This window comes from Cydia strobilella, chromosome 5 (genome assembly GCF_947568885.1).
Source record: "Cydia strobilella chromosome 5, ilCydStro3.1, whole genome shotgun sequence".
NCBI lineage: Eukaryota > Metazoa > Arthropoda > Insecta > Lepidoptera > Tortricidae > Cydia > Cydia strobilella.
In genome coordinates, this window is record NC_086045.1 from 3,578,056 (window position 1) to 3,596,527 (window position 18,472).

At 38.6% G+C, this 18,472-nt stretch overlaps 1 non-coding gene across 1 annotated transcript; it reads right to left on the reverse strand.

The window, feature by feature from the left end:
* Positions 1 to 17,816: 17,816 nt before the first annotated feature.
* On the reverse strand, positions 17,817 to 17,889 carry Trnaa-agc (transfer RNA alanine (anticodon AGC)). The gene has a single exon. It is a non-coding gene; the product is annotated as a tRNA-Ala (tRNA).
* Between the last annotated feature and the right edge of the window lie 583 nt (positions 17,890 to 18,472).

Sequence of the window (18,472 nt, forward strand, 5' to 3'; positions counted from 1 at the left end):
ACGGTTCATGAGATACAGCCTAGTGACAGACAGACAGACGTACAGTAGAGTCTTAGTAAAAGGGTCCCGTTTTTACCCTTTGGATACGGAACCCTAAAAACTATTTAATCATCGATCCCTGCTCACAAAACTTCACGAAAATCCGTTGAGAATTGCGACCATGTCTTCTGATCGTGTAATATGAAATATGATTATAAATAAATGAGTATATGACTATGAGTATGATCATCCGGACATACGAAAGCATTTTTGCCCAAGCTGAAACGGAGACAGTCGCTAACGCTCGGTCATAAATCGGCCCTAGTAAAGCAAACATGTTACAAGCAACGATCTAGTCTAATGAGACTTGTGTAAGTTACCTAAACTGCGAAACTTAGTGGTAGGGGAGATATTCTGATCGCTTAAACAATGCTAGGAAGTTGAAGGCACAGGGGACCTAGCCATAGATGATAATCGTACATTGACAAAAGCCAAACGATTTTTTTTTATCGGGAGTCAAATAACACTAGACCCTACTCATAACCCTAGTCCGGACTACGTTAGTAATTAGTCAAGTGGCGAGTATTAGTTAACTAAAATCGGTCAACTGACCAAAAATCGTTCGCACTACAGACGAGCGAGTTACAAAGCGAGTGAAACTCCTCTGGATAGGCTACGGAGACTGCTTAACATCAGGCGGGCCGTATGCTTGTTTGCCAACGACGTAGTATAAAAAAAAAAGCTGGTTCGGACTACGTTTAATTAGTCAAGTGGCGAGTATTTTAGTTACTAAACGTGTCTGAACACCAAAAATTTTGTTTTTCACTGACGTAGTATAAAAAAAACCGGCCAAGTGCGAGTCAGACTCGCGCACCGAGGGTTCCGTACTTTTTAGTATTTGTTATAGCGGCAACAGAAATACATCATCTGTGAAAATTTCAACAGTCTAGCTATCACGGTTCATGAGATACAGCCTGGTGACAGACAGACAGACGGACAGACGGACAGCGGAGTCTTAGTAATAGGGTCCCGTTTTTACCCTTTGGGTACGGAACCCTAAAAAAGACTGCTACAAAAAGTCACGCGACGATTTTCATACATTATAGGAAGGCGGGATAATTACGTCTATCTCTAACGACGTTATTACCCGGCCTTCCCCTATTTCAGTTTCGATTGGCGTTTCCTACGGTTTGTGACGGCTCATACACAATTTTCAGGACACTTTTCTTCTTTTAAATCGTTCTTCGAATTCTGAATAGAATTAACCAAAACTTGTTAGTTTTTCCATAGAGTAACTTATACTAGAGCGGTACTGTCATAGTAAATTTTGTAACCCCAGTAAATTCACTGCCATCTGTCGACACACTTTAAAACTAAAAATAAATATTTATAAAAATACGATAAAATGTATTTAAATATGGATAAATGATTATTTTTATTTGCATTAATTATTTTTATGATTTTGACATGTTCTTTCAATGATATGCGTTAAAATTATAAATAACAAACGAAACCGTCAACGCCCTCTATACGAGTGTAGGCCAAAACTAGTGGCGCCCTCTGATCGAGAATCAAATTTTCGTGATTTTCGAGGCACGTTTTTTCCTTAGACTGTATCCATCTATTACGGAGGTTTATCTATCTTTGGTTTTTCAAACAAAAGTAAAAGGTACATTTATTTCTAAAAATACCCAACAAGCTCCTAATAGGTGGTTGAAGTCACGTTGGGTGTCGTCTACGTAAATTAGCAACATCGGAGAAGCCACTTATGCTTGAAAACCGACCCTTGAGAATCCTGACTAGTTAATTGACTACCCGCTTCTTGAATACGGATCCCTTTGTTTGCCAGAATTATTGAAAGTCAAATGATTGTCTGATTATCATTAGTCATAATTCTGAAACCGTTAACATTTCAGGATTTTCGTAAGGTTGTTCTATAGATAGATTGGGTTAGGTTAGGTTTGTTTTATGGCAATCCTGAAAAGTTATGCGTTGCTGAGAAAAACCAAATTATGACTAACGAAAATGCGTACAAACAATACATTATAAATAATAATAATAAATATTATAGGAAATTCTTACACAGATTGACTAAGTCCCACGGTAAGCCCAAGGAGGCTTGTGTTATGGGTACTCAGACAACGATATATATAATATATAAATACTTAAATACAATAAAAACACCCATGACTCAGGAACAAATATCTGTGCTCATCATACAAATTAATGTCCGCCGCCGCAGAGATCTTCACACTCTTTCTCTTCTCTTCAATGTTCTTTTTACACCTTCTTCTCCTGTATACCTCTCTCAAAAATTTCGATTTCTGGCTGAAGGCAGTGGCCACCGTCTCCGTTCTAGCGCGAATTTATCACTTGCCATCCCCTCTCACAAATCTCGTGGATACAACAAGTCCTTCGCAGTGCGTTCAGTGAAGCTGTGGAATGAGCTGCCAGTTTCGCTCAGACAGGCGCAATCGCTTGCGTCGTTCAAGGAGAGGTTAAAGAAGCTGTGGTTATCTGATTGACTAATGTGCCTATATTTGTATTGTATGTTGCTTTATATTTTTCTACTTTTTTCCAATTTTTAGTGTATTTTCCCCATTCCTTTTTGTGTAATATATTATATGTTTATCCTATTAATTTTGTATGTATTTATATCCTTTATCTTTCTGGTACCTTGTTGTACATTTTGCTACATTTGTCACCCTCTTTTCACTTTCTCCTCTCATCTACTCAAAGGTTAACTGGAAGAGATCCCTCATAGGGATAAGTTCGCCTTTGTACATCTTATTATTTGTACCATGTAATTTTTAATGTGTATATTTGTACAATAAAGAGTTTACTACTACTACTACTACTACTACTAATGCCATTACCGGGATTTGAACCATCGGCTTTACAGGCAGGGTCACTGTCACTACCCACTAGGCCAGACCGGTCGTCAAACATATTACATATGACATTATGACTTAAAACTTTATGGGAAACGATGGAGACCCTCTTGAATAACCTCATCTCGTAGCGCAAAGAAAATAGGTACTCCACGTTTTGCACGTTCTGGGAAGCAATTAGCAAGATGCCCGCTTATTCTTGGTGTAGCATGTTTCTAATAAGTGGGAATGAGCTTTGCTCCTTTGACGGGAGATACAGTAAGAAATCCCTTAGGGATAAGTTCGCCTTTGTACTGCCTTCTGTGCCGTATGGCCACACGTTGAGCGGACAAAATAACGTCAGAGACAAACGCCACATTGCAGGCTAGCATGAGTAGCATGTACTGGGTCCAAGATAGTAAAGCGGCCTGGAGAGCACTGGTGCATGAAAAGAAGTGTCCACATTCGTCACGTCCCTCAGCCATATAGCTCCACTACACGATGGCCCAGCGCTGGACGAGCGAGATGGCCATGCGATGGTTGAGAACACGAACTATGGAATAGGCCACGAGTAGGTGCGTACGCACCATGGCCCACTAACTTTGATGTGCGGACGAAAAATCGACACTGTGGCCATCCCATCGCCAACCCGCCGCGCCATAAGCCATCCGACACCACTACCCTCTACACGCTGGCCCATCTTAGTGGGCCAGTGTATGATGGCCCATCGTATAGAGGAGCCAATAAGGATACGCAATGGAAGAAGGAATTAGATCCTGCACCATATTTGTGTTTTATACAATAAAGTCCAATTCGATTCGCCCGAGGTCGCTCATCCATAAAACAGTGGGAATACTCGACCAAATTCTTCTTAATTGCACTTTGTTCTGGAACATTCTCTGGCACATTTTTCGCTCCGCTAACGCAGTAAGTTGTACAAAAGTTGAGAATTATTTATGCCGCCTAGGTATTCCATTATGGCCGCGAACGTAGGTGAGCAGAGTTCTTAGTAATAATTATTCCTGTGAAATGTGACTATTCTGGGTAAGTAATGTTCTTATTTATGGGGTTTTTTTTAGACTTGGGTTATTTTAGACTCAGAATTACGAGTACTATTGAATGAGACAAAAAAAGTGTCCCTAGTTTTTCATACAAATTTTGGGTGCCAGTTTTGTAACGATCCATACCTACAAAATGTATGTGAAAATGCGTTACATAATTGATATTTTTTTGGGGACATATTTTTTTGCTTTTTAAATCGATAGTCCTCGTGATTCTGAGTAGAAATAACCCAAAAGTTGATGGATTTTAAAAAAAAAGTAAATGGTACACTTTTAAGTGAAAGTGCCCATATAAAATAATAATGTGTGATCCTATTAAATAGAAATAATGTGTTAACATGTAAAATACTTCTATTCTATCAATAAAAGTTTAATTGATTATAAACTGAAATAGATAACATACACTGAAGAAAGTGACCAAGATAAGTCCACCGGTGGCCGAGGCGGGAATCGAACCCGCGTCTACAGCTTACGCGGCTAACGTCTTGACCTCAAGACCACCCGGCCACCGGTGAACTTGGTCACATTTTCTTTAATGTGTGTGTAGTAATTTATATAGTACATATGAGACTGTAGGACAGGTGGCAGTTAAACATAACATAACTACTTACATACACCTAAATTAAGTGTTAGTATTGAAAGTTAAGTATTACATTTTTACGGATATTTTATAATAAATGTAAGTATTATTTTGTTGATCTTTGGTACTTTTTTCCATAATTACGTGTACCTCTCATAGCCCCTGCATTATCTAAGAGCGTCTTTATTATAAAAAATAAACTCGCCCGCAATCTGCAAGCTATGACAGTGACATCAGCATGTTGCGTTTAAAACATCAAAATAAATATTATGTAGCGCACTCCATTTTAAACTTTAATGGTATGTAATAAGGTCAGCTTTGGAAGAACATGATATAATCTGATACGAGGTTTCGAAAGTTGCATCATAGAGGAAAACCAAAACTACGTAAGTAGGTACCATCGATCACACATTAAGAGATGTTCGTACGGGAAGTTTGGGGTATTACGCAGCGTACTACGTAGGCGAACAACACGCGAACGCGAAGCGGGCGGGGTGAATCAATCCTTTGATACCCTATAGAAGTGTCCTACGTGGGCGATCTCGTTGCGAACGCGAGCGCCGTGGGCCCCCCGCGCCGCACCGCTTCTCTTCGCGTTCGCGTTCGCGAGTTGTTCGCTCAGGGGGCCTACCGCAAACGCCAAAGTTTGCAAGTTGCGGGCATCTTTCTCTGTCACTCTAATTACACTTTAATTTAATTAGAGTGACAGAGTATGGAGTTAGTTACAGTTGAAAATGAACTATTTCTTTATTGGTGGTCATACTACTAGCGTATATGTTTGGTGAGATATGGACGCTGTGTCAACTTACCTCGGTCTCCCCTATATCCCTAATAGAACTATATGTACCTGCTTACATCGTATACATCAGCTCCCCTAGCCTCCGTATTACCATAATAAGCCTCTCAAGGCAACCTACTTATATTATGGGGTAAATCAATTAAAATGTTGCTCTTACCGAATCCTGTTATGATAGAATTACCTATGCATAATTGTGTAAGTGGAGGTACGATGTTAATGCATCCTAACGAACCGTGAGTAAGACACCTCGCTGCGTCTTACGTAGGCGAACACTCGCGAACGCGAAACGGAGCGGTGCGGCGCGGTGGGCCCACGGCGTTCGCGTTCGCAACGAGATCGCCCACGTAGGACACTTTTAGGCTACGCGCGCACTACGGTGCGGCGAGTTGCGGTGCGTTTTTAAATACGCAAAGGAAAAAAAACCGTGTGTGTCCAGTACGCGCACAGCGGTGAAATATCCGCACGTTTTGCCATTCTAGTCTCCCAACTCAAGTTAAGAACGGACGTTGAAAATTCGGAGACGCGCTAGGCGACGACATGACCGCGCGTGCTGCAGCAGCACCATGTCGCGAGAACAACTGCATCACTGGATGGCTGCCGGCCGGTGTCCGCACGGATTTTATTCCGCAGTGCGCGGATTTATTCAATAGTCCATAGGATGCAGAAAATTCGTGCGGCGCCGCACCGCAACCAATCTGCAGCAAACCACAGATTTTAATCAGCATACAGATTATTTTCCGCAGTGCGCGCACTTCAAGGAGGTTGCATGCATACTTCACAGATTTTGCGGAAAAAAAGCGCACGGTAGAAATCCGCAGTGCGCGCGTAGCCTTAAAGGTATCAAAGGATTGATTAACCCCGCTCCGCGCCGCGCCGCTTCGCGTTCGCGTGTTGTTCTCCTACGTAGTACGCCGCGTAAGCGAATAGTATTGCTGGCTATACGAACGTATGTTGCCAAGAAAAACTTTAACATATGACATAATGCCACGGCTTTGTTATTGTATCGCTAAACGTACTGTTCGGATTCAGACTGCACGAGCATTACTGCAGCAGTATTGCAGTGCGACCTTACTGCAGTGCAGTTTAAATCGGAACGATACCTTAAGTGTAAATTATAAGTATAACCGTGCATAATCAAAATAATATTTTTAATGTATTTTGAGGTACAATTTTTTTTACTTATTTTTGTACACAAACTGTAGGAAACAAGTGCTCCGCAGCGACATCTAATGAACGGAAGTAGGGTTATTTTGAAATACAGGTCTAAATTTCATGCTTAGTTTTGCATGGCTATTACCTAGACCTTTTGATAAAATAATTCAACTTCCGTTCGAAGTAATCGATTTTGTATAGACATTCTCGGTGATTTTGTTTTACTTGCCCATAGCATGTGGCTTGAAAAGTCGAAAACAAGTGAATAAGAGTAACCGGCTGCAATTAATTAATCACGCCTTTCCGAGCAAACAATTCGCTTCACGCCCGTTTACTGAGGTTTCACTAATAAATCGGTTGGGCGCGTCCACAAATTGAACAGGACTATTTGATTTAATTATGATACATCACTTTACCACCGAGTGCGAGCTGACGGCGGAATAGTGATGTATCTCACGCGACACATTTTGTTACCATACGAAAGCAATATGGGAACAAAATCATGATTTTGTTTTTGAGTTATGACCCCCTACACGATGGCCCAGCGCTGGGCCGGCGCGATGGCCATGCGATGGTCGAGAGCATGCACTATGATGTGCGGATGAAAAACCAACACATCCCATCGCGATCCCGCCGCGCCATCATTGAGGTAATATGTATACACTAGAGGCGGCCTCTCGAAGAAAATGTTTCCGCACCTCAATGAGGTGCATGCACTTCATTGCTACTACTATTCTTTAGCTTAGTGACAGACGTCAATCGCAAAAAATGGCGGACACCTCGCGGACACAATTTGTTTTCGATAGCTTGTCTACACATAATATATATATCAGTGCGCGCCATAAGCCATCCGACACCACTACTATTACCCTCTCTGCACGCTGGCCCATCTTAGTGGGCCCGTATAAGAGTATATTGCAAAAAAAATGTACAAATTGTACATGTTGTTGTATTGGACCTGTAATTAGTTTAAAGTTAATTGATTCCATTGTAATAAAACTATGAAAACGGATTATATCGCGTATATTGAATTTATAATACATCCCGACGTGATCCCGACGTTTCGAACTCTTTACAGCGTTCGTGGTCAACGGGTGACCCGTCACCGTTAATCCGTTTTCATAGTTTTATTTCATGAGTAACTATCGCGGTAACCGAAGACAATATTATGATTCCATTGTGTTACGACAATTAAGCCATTTATATTTAAGGTATTTATATTATTTTTTAATTTGCTTGCAGATATGGGTGTGTAACTACCCAATATTTACCGAATTATTAAATACATAAAAATATAAAACTAAATTTTGCCATATTCCATATTATCAGAAATATTTCTGCGCACATTAAACGCCAAATTTCCGTGAACACAACAGCGGACGCCAAAATAATCAACGAACGCCTCAACCCCGAGGCTCGTTATTAAAACTAAATATAAATACCTATCTTTCACAAGCTCGCTCTAATCTTCAATATTTTATTAGAACATGAACCTAATTGCATTAATATTTACGTCGATATTAGATGTAGATTTTTTTTTTTTTTTTTTTTTTCAATTTATTTAGGTAAACAATAGATTTGGGAGAGATACGATTAGTTGTAAGTAACTTGTGGAAGAGTGGAATTTCAGAGGCGCCTAAAATAACAATTTGTGCTGCTCATGCAAGTTAGCAACTTACGAACGTTATAAACAGGTTTTATTTAGTACATAATAGATTATTGTAAGTATTGGTCGCGTTGTTGCTACAGTGACATCCCGAATTGGATATAGTTACCTGACAGCGAGCAAGTTTTTTGATGAAAGTGGTCATTAATTCTCCTTTCTCATTCCATCGTTAATATTTTAATATCGCGCTCCTTGACACACGCTAGCGACACAATATCGCGCGATGTTGCCAGACATGTCGAGCAAACTCCGGTCGACGTCGCGCCACTTCACCCGATGTCGCTGGCGACACGTGTCGTGACTGTCGTGAGACATTTATCCCCTGGTGTATCCCTGCGGGCGCAGCATGGTTCCATTTTATCGCCTGTCACTATGCCCGTCACTTTCGCACTTACATAGTACTTGTCAAAACGTGACAGGCATGATGACAAGCGATAAAAATGCGACCGTGCTACCGCCGCTGGCTTTTATACGATAGGGCGTTAATTTCATGAAATACTCGCTCCAAATGTCAGTTCACTCTGTCTCAATTTGCATACTAATTACGGTAGAAGTGTACGAGTACGACTATGTTTTATATTTTCAAGATAAACATTTTAAAAGGAAGCGTCTTGAAGTGCAGCTGGTAAACATCGCGAGGAGCGCGGGAGTCACTGCAGTCATTAAGAGGACTCTATTCATGTTTTTAAATATAGTCGTGTCCAAGCAAAAAGTCCCACTCTGTCGCTTGCCATAAGGACGCTTTGACAGGTTATTCGTATAAAGATACAAGCAAATCTCGTCCTTATGTTAAGCGACAAAGTGGGACCTTTGACTAGACTTCGACACATATACAGGATGGCCAAAAATAAGTGCATTCCCGTTGCCAAGGAGGTTTTGGGATTATACTGAGCAACTTTTACTATGGAAACAACCACGAAATCGCGAAAAAAAATTTTTTCCTCCCATAGAAAATGGACCAGCCAAAATGCATGAAACAACCAAATTTTTTTCGCGATGGGGTTGGTCCTATAGTAAAAGTTGATCAATATAATCCCAAAATCTCCCTGGCAACGGGAATGCGCATATTTTTTGGCCATCCTGTATATCAAAATATATATGTAGGTAAGTTAAGATATCATTATTAAGAGCCGAAGGCCTACCTCCTATTTTTTTTTACTTTTTAATTTTACTCTACCTGTACCATCACTATTTTAAATTTTCGGTTTGGCCCATGATTAACTAGTTGATAATGCCTTCTGGCATTAAGTCCGCCTTTTGTACTTTCATGTAAAAAAAAATACTTATTCTGTGATGTCGTGTAAAGCTGTAATAGTGACATCGTCACATGAATTGGATAAATAGTCTAACCACGCTAACTCTGCATGCTATGCATGCCATTTGCAATGACAGCGTGTGGCGGTGTCATGATTAATGACAAATTTATATGAAAATACATCGTTTATAAGACATTACCTGATTTTTTCTATTTAAGTCGGTGCAAAGTTAGCTTAGACGGATTGTAGTCATCCATGGTCAATTTATTTTTCACCACACCAGCACGTAAAGGTTTTCTTGATTGTTCAAACACTGATGAGAAAGATACATTTTATCAACAAGAGTGGCAAAGTAATTTGATGAACATTTTTAGTTGTTTCCTTATGTTGGCTGGTATTATTGACTAGTACAATTGACTTTTAAATCTACATTTAATCTACAATTTAAGTTTATTTGTAGTTTTAAATATTATTATTTTGATTTTTAAATAAATCCTTTTAAGGTTTATACGTTTAGTGTAGTTTTATATTAGTTAGTTTATTTAATATTAATTTTAAAATTTACCTAAATAGTTATGTATTATTACTTATTAAAATTTTAACTAATTGTCAGTCGTTAATATCGTTACATCATCTACAATTGATAAATAAATATTAATTTATGTCTTAAACAAAAAACATAGTATGTAATAACGAACAAAATAAATAAACTAAACAATAAAATTAAAACTAAACTATAACTAAATCTTAAAGTAAACTTATAAATAAAAAATGCTCCCTGCTAATAAATATTTAATAACGTTAATTTGGATTTGATTTTCTTTGATGTTTTGATGTATTCTCCTCGCGTTCGTGTGGTAAATTTTATTTTAAATGCCGAACCGAGCCAGCAAATTCGGTAAAATAAGAAGCACGTACGTTCAGAGATGAAATAAAAATGATAAATAAACCAGACATCTACACTGCATAGTTTTCTCCTAAGAGAGATATATGGAAAATTTAATCGCATTTAAAGACCATTCTGAGTGGAAATTCACAAAAAATACCCAATCGTATACTATCAAGTACATATCTGTTTAGCATACAATAGTTACAAAAACAGAATTAGGGCACCCTGCTACACACTTGGTATTTTGTCCTACCCCTAGAGTGTTATATTACGTGTTACTGCAAATATAGACATTAAAAATTGTCCCCATCCCGAGGCCATCGGCTCCAATGCCTTAACTACCCTAAATTATGTAGAATAATTCCTTTCAAACTGCGGTCTTAGAATTTTTACCTAGTGGAATTTTCTTTCATCAAACACCACCTTATAACCCAGTTATTATGCAATGCCCTTAAAAACAAGTTAAAGGCTAAAGACGTATTATTCCATAGTACCAAAATTAATTTACAGTTTTTAAAGTGGAGCCTGTTAGCGGTACCTATTGTATTAAATTAACTTTGAATAAAGGTATAAAGGAGCACTTTCTTCTTTAGAAAACGGGTAAGAAAACAGGTATAAGTTATTTTATTATAAAACACAATTTTGCTTGCTTTCTGCGCTCTATACGCTAAGAGCGCAGATGTTTAATATAATTCGGTATTGGAGGAATGTTTATGAAACATCAAAAATGGCGACAACTGAGAAATTTATGTTAAGTTTGATAATGGCGATATTAATGCAGTCGGCAGCATTACCGCAGCAGTATTGCAGCGCGACATTATAAGCTATAGCTTCCGCGTCCGATTTCCAAATAAACAGTATTTTTTCTACGCCAACACTTCAATTAAATGACTGCCTGTGTTATCAAAATTAATTTCATTAGAAGCGCGGCGCGTTGTGCACGGTGTTACTTATTGTCTATGTATAGGATGTGCTATAGGATGAATAGCAGTCATCTTACGAATATTCATACAATATAGTATAACTGTTGTAATTTTTTTTGAGATCTATAAGCAAAATTGATTTACTCTTGTATAGGTCCTTATTTCGATTTCATTTATAATTTAAAAAAATATTGTGTACAACGGTACATAATTAGGGTTCGGGCCGAAGGTAAGTACAAATCGAGTTTGCAAAGCTAGTAAATAAATAGCGTACTAGCATAGAGTAACTTATACTAGAGCGGTACTGTCATAGTAAATTTTGTAACCCCAGTAAATTCACTGCCATCTCTCGACACACTTTAAAACTAAAAATTAAGATTTATAAAAATACGATAGAATGTATTTAAATATAGATAAATGATTTTTTTTATTTGCATTAATTATTTTTATGATTTTGACCCATGTTATTTCACTGATATGCGTTAAAATTGTTAAATAACAAACAAAACCGTCAACGCCATCTATACGACTGTAGGCCAAAACTAGTAGCGCCCTCTGAGCGAGAATCAAATTTTCTTGATTTTCGAGGCACGTTTTTTCCTTAGACTGTATCCATCTATTACGGATTTATATCTATCTTTGTACTAGTATGCATATTGTATATCGTATGGTATTATTATGTTCAAGGCCTTGCTTACACCATTATACTGATTATCGCACAATTATTCAACATTAATCTGGCAAGGCTTTGTGGGCAAACTAGTCGAGCATCAAAGGCTTAAGAACTTTGAAATGGGAACTTGGCGTGACAAATCTGTTAACTCTGAGCGGTTTAAGGGATATATATATATTACATAATTTACACTGGGAATTTAAGTGCTTTTGACATGGTTCACATGGTTACCCAATTTGCACGCATAATACGGTGTTTTGGAGTTTGAAAGGTTAACGCAAATTGAAGTTTCTAATTGAAATGTTACACGTTATTACAAAGACTATTGCCATGAAATTAAAAAAAAACACGGAAACTAGATTTTATTTGTAAGGGCAGAGCAAAACCTTACTATGTTAAAGTTAGCTTAATATAAAAAAACCCAAAGGAAACAACGGAACCTTTATAGGATCACTCGTGCGTCTGTCTGTCCGTCTGTCACAGACTATTTTTTCCGAAACTACTGGACCAATTAAGTTGAAATTTGGTACACATACGTAAGTTTGTGTCCCAGAGACGGACATGTAACGTATACGAATTTTAAACATGGGGGCCACTTATGTAAATGAGAAAATTAAAAAATAAAGTTTTTAAAACTACATATATCGTGTTACATATCAAATGAAAGAGCTCATTATGAGAAGCTTAAATATTTTTTTTGTAATTTTAAAATAAATAGTTTAGAACTTATTTAAGAAACTAGCCAAAAAATGACCATTCCATTTGGCGAAATAGAAAGGCAATATTATTGACCGAGCATTAGCGAAGGTCTCCGTTTCAACTTGGGCAAAAATGCTTTCTTATGTCCGGATGATCTCCTCTGTAAGGTTTGTAAGCGGTTCGGTAGTTAGATAGAATTTTTCTGTCGCTTCGTTTTTTGGATAATGTTCAAAATGGTAGAAATTAGCATAAAGGACAAAAGTCTAGGGCACTTAAGACTATTGTGAGTTCGCAGTGATCAACTCAACGAAGTAAGTTTTTTTTAAACATTTTTAGGGTTCCGTACCCAAAAGGTAAAAACGGGACCCTATTACTCCGCTGTCTGTCTGTCCGTCTGTCACCAGGCTGTATCTCATGAGCCGCAGGCAGTTGAAATTTTCTCAGATGATGCATTTCTGTTGCTGCTATAACAAAAAATACTAAAACCAATATAATATAAATATTTCAGTGGGGCTCCCATACAACAAACGTAATTTTTTGCCGTTTTTTGCGTAATGGTACGGCACCCTTCGTGCGCGAGTCCGACTCGCACTTGGCCGGTTTTATTAAGCTTGTCGCGAGGTCTAGGTACTAGTTGTTAGTATGAACATACTAACAACATATATAAACAAAGTATTCAACCAATTCCCTGATTTTAATTATACCGTTACTGGATTCTAATTCCAAAGCTTGATTGTATTTCTCGTTTCAGTCAGTAACAGCGACGCAATTTTGCGTCTACCTGAACTATTGCATTGGATCCAGAAATTTAATATCCTCTCGTACCTGGCTATTATTCGTAAAGGCTTCGCAAGCGAGTGTTCTCGCAGTGTACGGTGACCTCAAAAACTTGAAGAGAACGTACGGAGAGAAAAAAGAACAAGTTACTGTCAAAAATATTCTTAAGATACGCACTTTCATCGCCGAATGTACTTTCTCTCCTTTACTATCTGGATATCAAGTAATTCTCGAGATCTTTTTAATGAGCCTCAGCTCAATGTGTTTATGTTTTTCCGTCGAAGAGTACCTTTGGCTATCTTCTAAGTGCATCATCAAATCAGCTCTATGTTAGTATGCATTGTCATATCGGATGTACGGCAGTATGCCTCAGCTCAATCAAAAACCCGAGAAGTGGTTAAAATTTAAATTACAAGATTTGAAGCACATATAAATAACATATATTGAGATTTGCCAGACTTAAGTGGCAGTGGTCCCACATTGCTCGCAGAACCGATGGCCGATGAGGCAGAAAGATTCTCGAGAGGCGACCACGTACCGGAAGACGCAGCGTGGGAAGCCCCCAGACCGGATGATCTGGTAAAAGTCGCGTGAAACCGTTGGTTGAGGGCAGCGAATGACCGTTCGTTGTTGAGATCCTTAGGAGAGGCCTTTGTCCAGGTTAAAAAGTAACTGCTTAGCATTTAACACCTGAGAGCGTTTTCACACAGTCCGATACGAGATCAGATGTCTAATGTCCTTTGGAGAAAAGCGGCTGCTAGAAAATGCGCTGTAGCATTAAGTCCTTTCATTTTGCGTTGCTTTCTTTAGAACAGCAAACAATAAATGAATGTATAACAATATAGGCACATTTTTAGCTTCTTTGAATTAGTTTTCTTCTATTTCTTTGTCATATCCTCATGAAATGTGTCCGAGATCCGATGCACCAGCATTACTGCTGCAGTATTGCAGTGCGACATTACTGCCGACTACATTGCTGACGCAAATGTCAAAATTCCGGACAGCAACATCGATCATACTGCTGCAGTGGACTGCATTACTGCAGGAAACATCAAAATGTATATAAAATTTGACGTTTCGCGATTGCAGCGCGACATTACCCTGCCTGCCATTACTGCCGCTTATGACAAAATCGATGTTGCTGCCCGGACTTTTGACATTTGCAGCAGCAATATAGTGGCAGTAATGTCACGCTGCAATACTGCAGCAGTAATGCTGGTGCAGTCTGAATCCGAACGTCACCTTTACAATAACAAATAAAGTCAGGATTTTAAAGTTAGAATCTGCCTTGCTTTCTAAGCGTTTGGAATATGATTATTGTTGGGAAAGGTTAGCATTACTGCAGTTCCATGTGACTCGTGGAATTCCGGTTGGAACGCTCTTTTATTTAAAGCTACCGCTCGTGACTTTCAACTAACTTTTAATCATAGTTACAGATGTAGTGTACCATCCTTTACCATCGTATTTTCTGGGAAACGTTCGTATTTGTCATGCTACTTCAGTCAACTTCAGTACTTTTTGTATTGAGACTGACTATAAAAGCAACAGGTTCGTGCGTTTTTGTGAAAATATTATTTTATTTAACGAATAGCAACTATTGATATCAAATGATATTTTGTACAAAGGTCCCCAATAACGAGCTTCTCACGAAAATGTCGTTTACGTAATGCATTTGCTTTGTATAGTTGGATCAAAATCGTTCGTGGACATTACAAAAGTTCACGATTTGTATATCATATCATATCATATCATATCATATCATATCGTTTATTGCATACATGTGTTACAATAGGTCTTTTTTGTAGTTTAGGTTACAACATGCACCCGTCAGGGCATAGCAACATAGGTACTTACATACTACTTAATCCTATACTTAACATAGGTAAGTATACCTAATAGTGAAACATGCAAATTTTGTCATTATTTTAACATGCGTTTCTGATTCTGATTACATTACTTATTTCAAATTTACATTTTTATATTCATTATTGTATACATACATTTTTGTATACATGTAATTTAAATGGAGTTGGGCGGGACATGTTGCCAGACAGAGTGATGGCAGCCGCTTTCAGACGAAAGGAGTGCCTGGCGTCCGTTGGCTCGTTGGGTGGACGACATTCGGAAGACTGCGGGTCACTTCTGGATGAGATTGGCTCAGGACCGGGATAAGTGGCGTACTCGAGGAGAGGCCTATGCTCAGCAGTGGGCGATAGAAGGCTGATATGATGATGATGATGATTATTATTATTATTAATTCATTTATTCATATAATACAGTTACACATATACTATAAATGCGCCAAACTGGAGTAACCAGTTTGTTGGCGCGCCGCGCTCAACTTCTATTGTTAATAGAAGAGAAGGAAAAGAAAGCATGAATTTATTTATGTTAGAATAATTTTACATTTTATGTAAGTATGTTGTTAATATATTATAATACATTTTCGATCGATCGATAATGATACATTTTTAACCGACTTCAATTTCATAGAAGGAGGAGGTTCTGTATTCGGTTGTGGCTTTTTTTTTTTTTGTAAGATTTTTATCATACCGCATTTCTGAAGTATACGGCCGCGGCCGTAGCACGGTCGGCGCGCCTTATGGTGTGATGGTTTTATCACCTGTCGCCATGCCTGTCACGTTCAAACAAGTATGTTAGTGCGAAAGTGACAGGCATAGTGACAGGCGATAAAAACGGGACCATGCTGCCACCGCTGATTCTAATTTTAATAGACGTTAAAAATTAGATCTCGATACGGTATAGATCGGATCTGTCAGTGTCAAAAGTGACGTTTTTGTTTGAATAAACACCACTTGACACTGACATAATATCCGATCCATGTACGGTATTTATTTATTACCTTTGGTGCTGGGGCAAGTATGATATTTAAACGTCGTGATATAAGCAAGGTCTCAGTTACCTATTATGATATTTTTAGGGCTAAAATACTTATTGACAGTCTATTATTTGTAACGTATCTGGCACATAGTAGAGCGAACCGCACTTTCTCGTTTGGAAACAAATTGGATTCCAATGACGTCACAAAGTGGGCACATATGTAATCAGAAACCGGAGCGGAATTTGTTTTTCGGTAAAATGTGTAAATAAAATGAATTATACAGGCTGATTTTGTTATGTCTGACCATACTCCGGGGAGTGGATATGTAGGTCATACTGAACAACTTATACTATGGGGCCTAACCCGAAATCGCGATAAAAATGTTCTGTTCCAAAGAAAACATAGACAAGTGATTTAAACTTTCACGATTTTTACTCATTATTATTCACAACGACGGGACTTAATCGCGTAAAATAAGTTTTAAATTTACCTCTGACGTTTCGAGGACGGCGTTGTCCCCGTGGTCTCGGAGAAGGCTAAAGTTGGCATCAACATCTTCAAGGCGCGCGAGTTTTTCGAACTACCCGCACTTTGACTTGTTTATTAACTTGTTTACTAACGAACATGCCTCGGAAATCAAGAAAAATTTATTCTCGGACAGATGGCGCTTACACCTTTGGCCTATTCTCGGCTAGATGGCGTTGAGGGTTTCGTTTGTTATTTAATAGCCAGCGATGTTCGGCCGATGAACAGGCCGAACATCCGGTATCCGGTATCCGGCCAAACAACTATCCGTTGCATCTCTAATACTTAAGTACCCATTGAAGTTTTACAACCATTAAAATTTAGTAGCCGTGAACATTTTACCCGTATTCATCAATTCATCACCCATTTTATGCATACTCGATCGAGTTTATGGCTCATAAAATATTTACGGTACAGATTACCTCCCATAGATACTACATACAGGTGTATTGAATGATAGAATTCATCTAAGCTAACTAGAAATATCTCTACTAGGCACGGTTAGGGAGGGCCATTTTAAACGTCATATGTAAATAAATAAATAATTAAAAATAAACCTAGCCCCAAACTAAGCAGTTCATTGTAATATGGGTACCTATTAGAATTAAAAATAAAATATTATTGAAATTTTGTTATTATTTATTTCTATTATTAGTTCACTTAGTTACTAAGCTAATTAATAATGTAAATTGCAGTGCACTTGCATGCTCACAGCACAAAACGCGCACTCTAAGGTTAGAAATCACAGTACAGAGGCCGATCAATCACAGTGGTTATTTTAAACGCTTTGTCTAGTGGGCGGATCTGTAGGGGGTAAACCGTATTTTATGGGAAGCCTTATAGCAGAATTACGCAGCGTCTTACGTAAGCGAACAACTCGCGAACGCGAAGCGGCGCGGCGCGGCGGGCCCACGGCGTTCGCGTTCGCAACGAGATCGCCCACGTAGGACACTTCTATAGGTATCAAAGGCCTGATTCACCCCGCGCCGCATCGCATCGCTTCGCGTTCGCGTGTTCGCCTACGTAGTACGCTGCGTTACTGTTGCGGCCTCGTTGCTTCCGCCGCTGTACCTGTCAATTTGCTTGATGAAATTAAGCTTGGAAATAAATTAAAAGTGGAAATACCGTCTTGAGTGGGACTTGAACCCACGACCACTGGACCGCTAGCCCAGTGCTCTTCCATCTGAGCTACCAACACAAAAAAAAGCATCGATCGTAGATTCTTCTATCTTCTCTTCTCTCTCTTTTTAGATACTTGACTTTAGCGTAAAAAATGAGACAGATTTAGCGTAGAATAGAGAGCCAAAAAAGATACTTGGATTTTTAAAACGCAAATATTTTGAAAAATACACATTATTTCACAATTATTATTTTTTTCAGTGAAAGATGCGCCTGAAAGAGAAGATTCCGAAAATCTAAAAAAAACAATTTTTGAAAATTTTGGAGACACTTGGTTTCTGCTTAGGGCAGCCGAGAAGTTTCTGCTTGATAGGTACAAATTAATTTTGCTTAATGAAATCCCTACATCTTAACAAGGTCCCGCGTCTGTCTATTTGTATGTATGTATGATCGCGATAAGCTCAAAAATTGCTGAACAGATTTTCATGCAGTTTTCATCTACCAATAGTGATTCTTGAGGAATGATAAATGTATAATTTGCTAAGGTCTACCCGTGTGAAGGGCGTGGCGCTAGTATGAAATATAATGTAGTATTGATGACGGTAAGAAAAGATGGTATGAAATCAAATGGATCGGATATTTTTAGAACAGCAGGGGCCCGT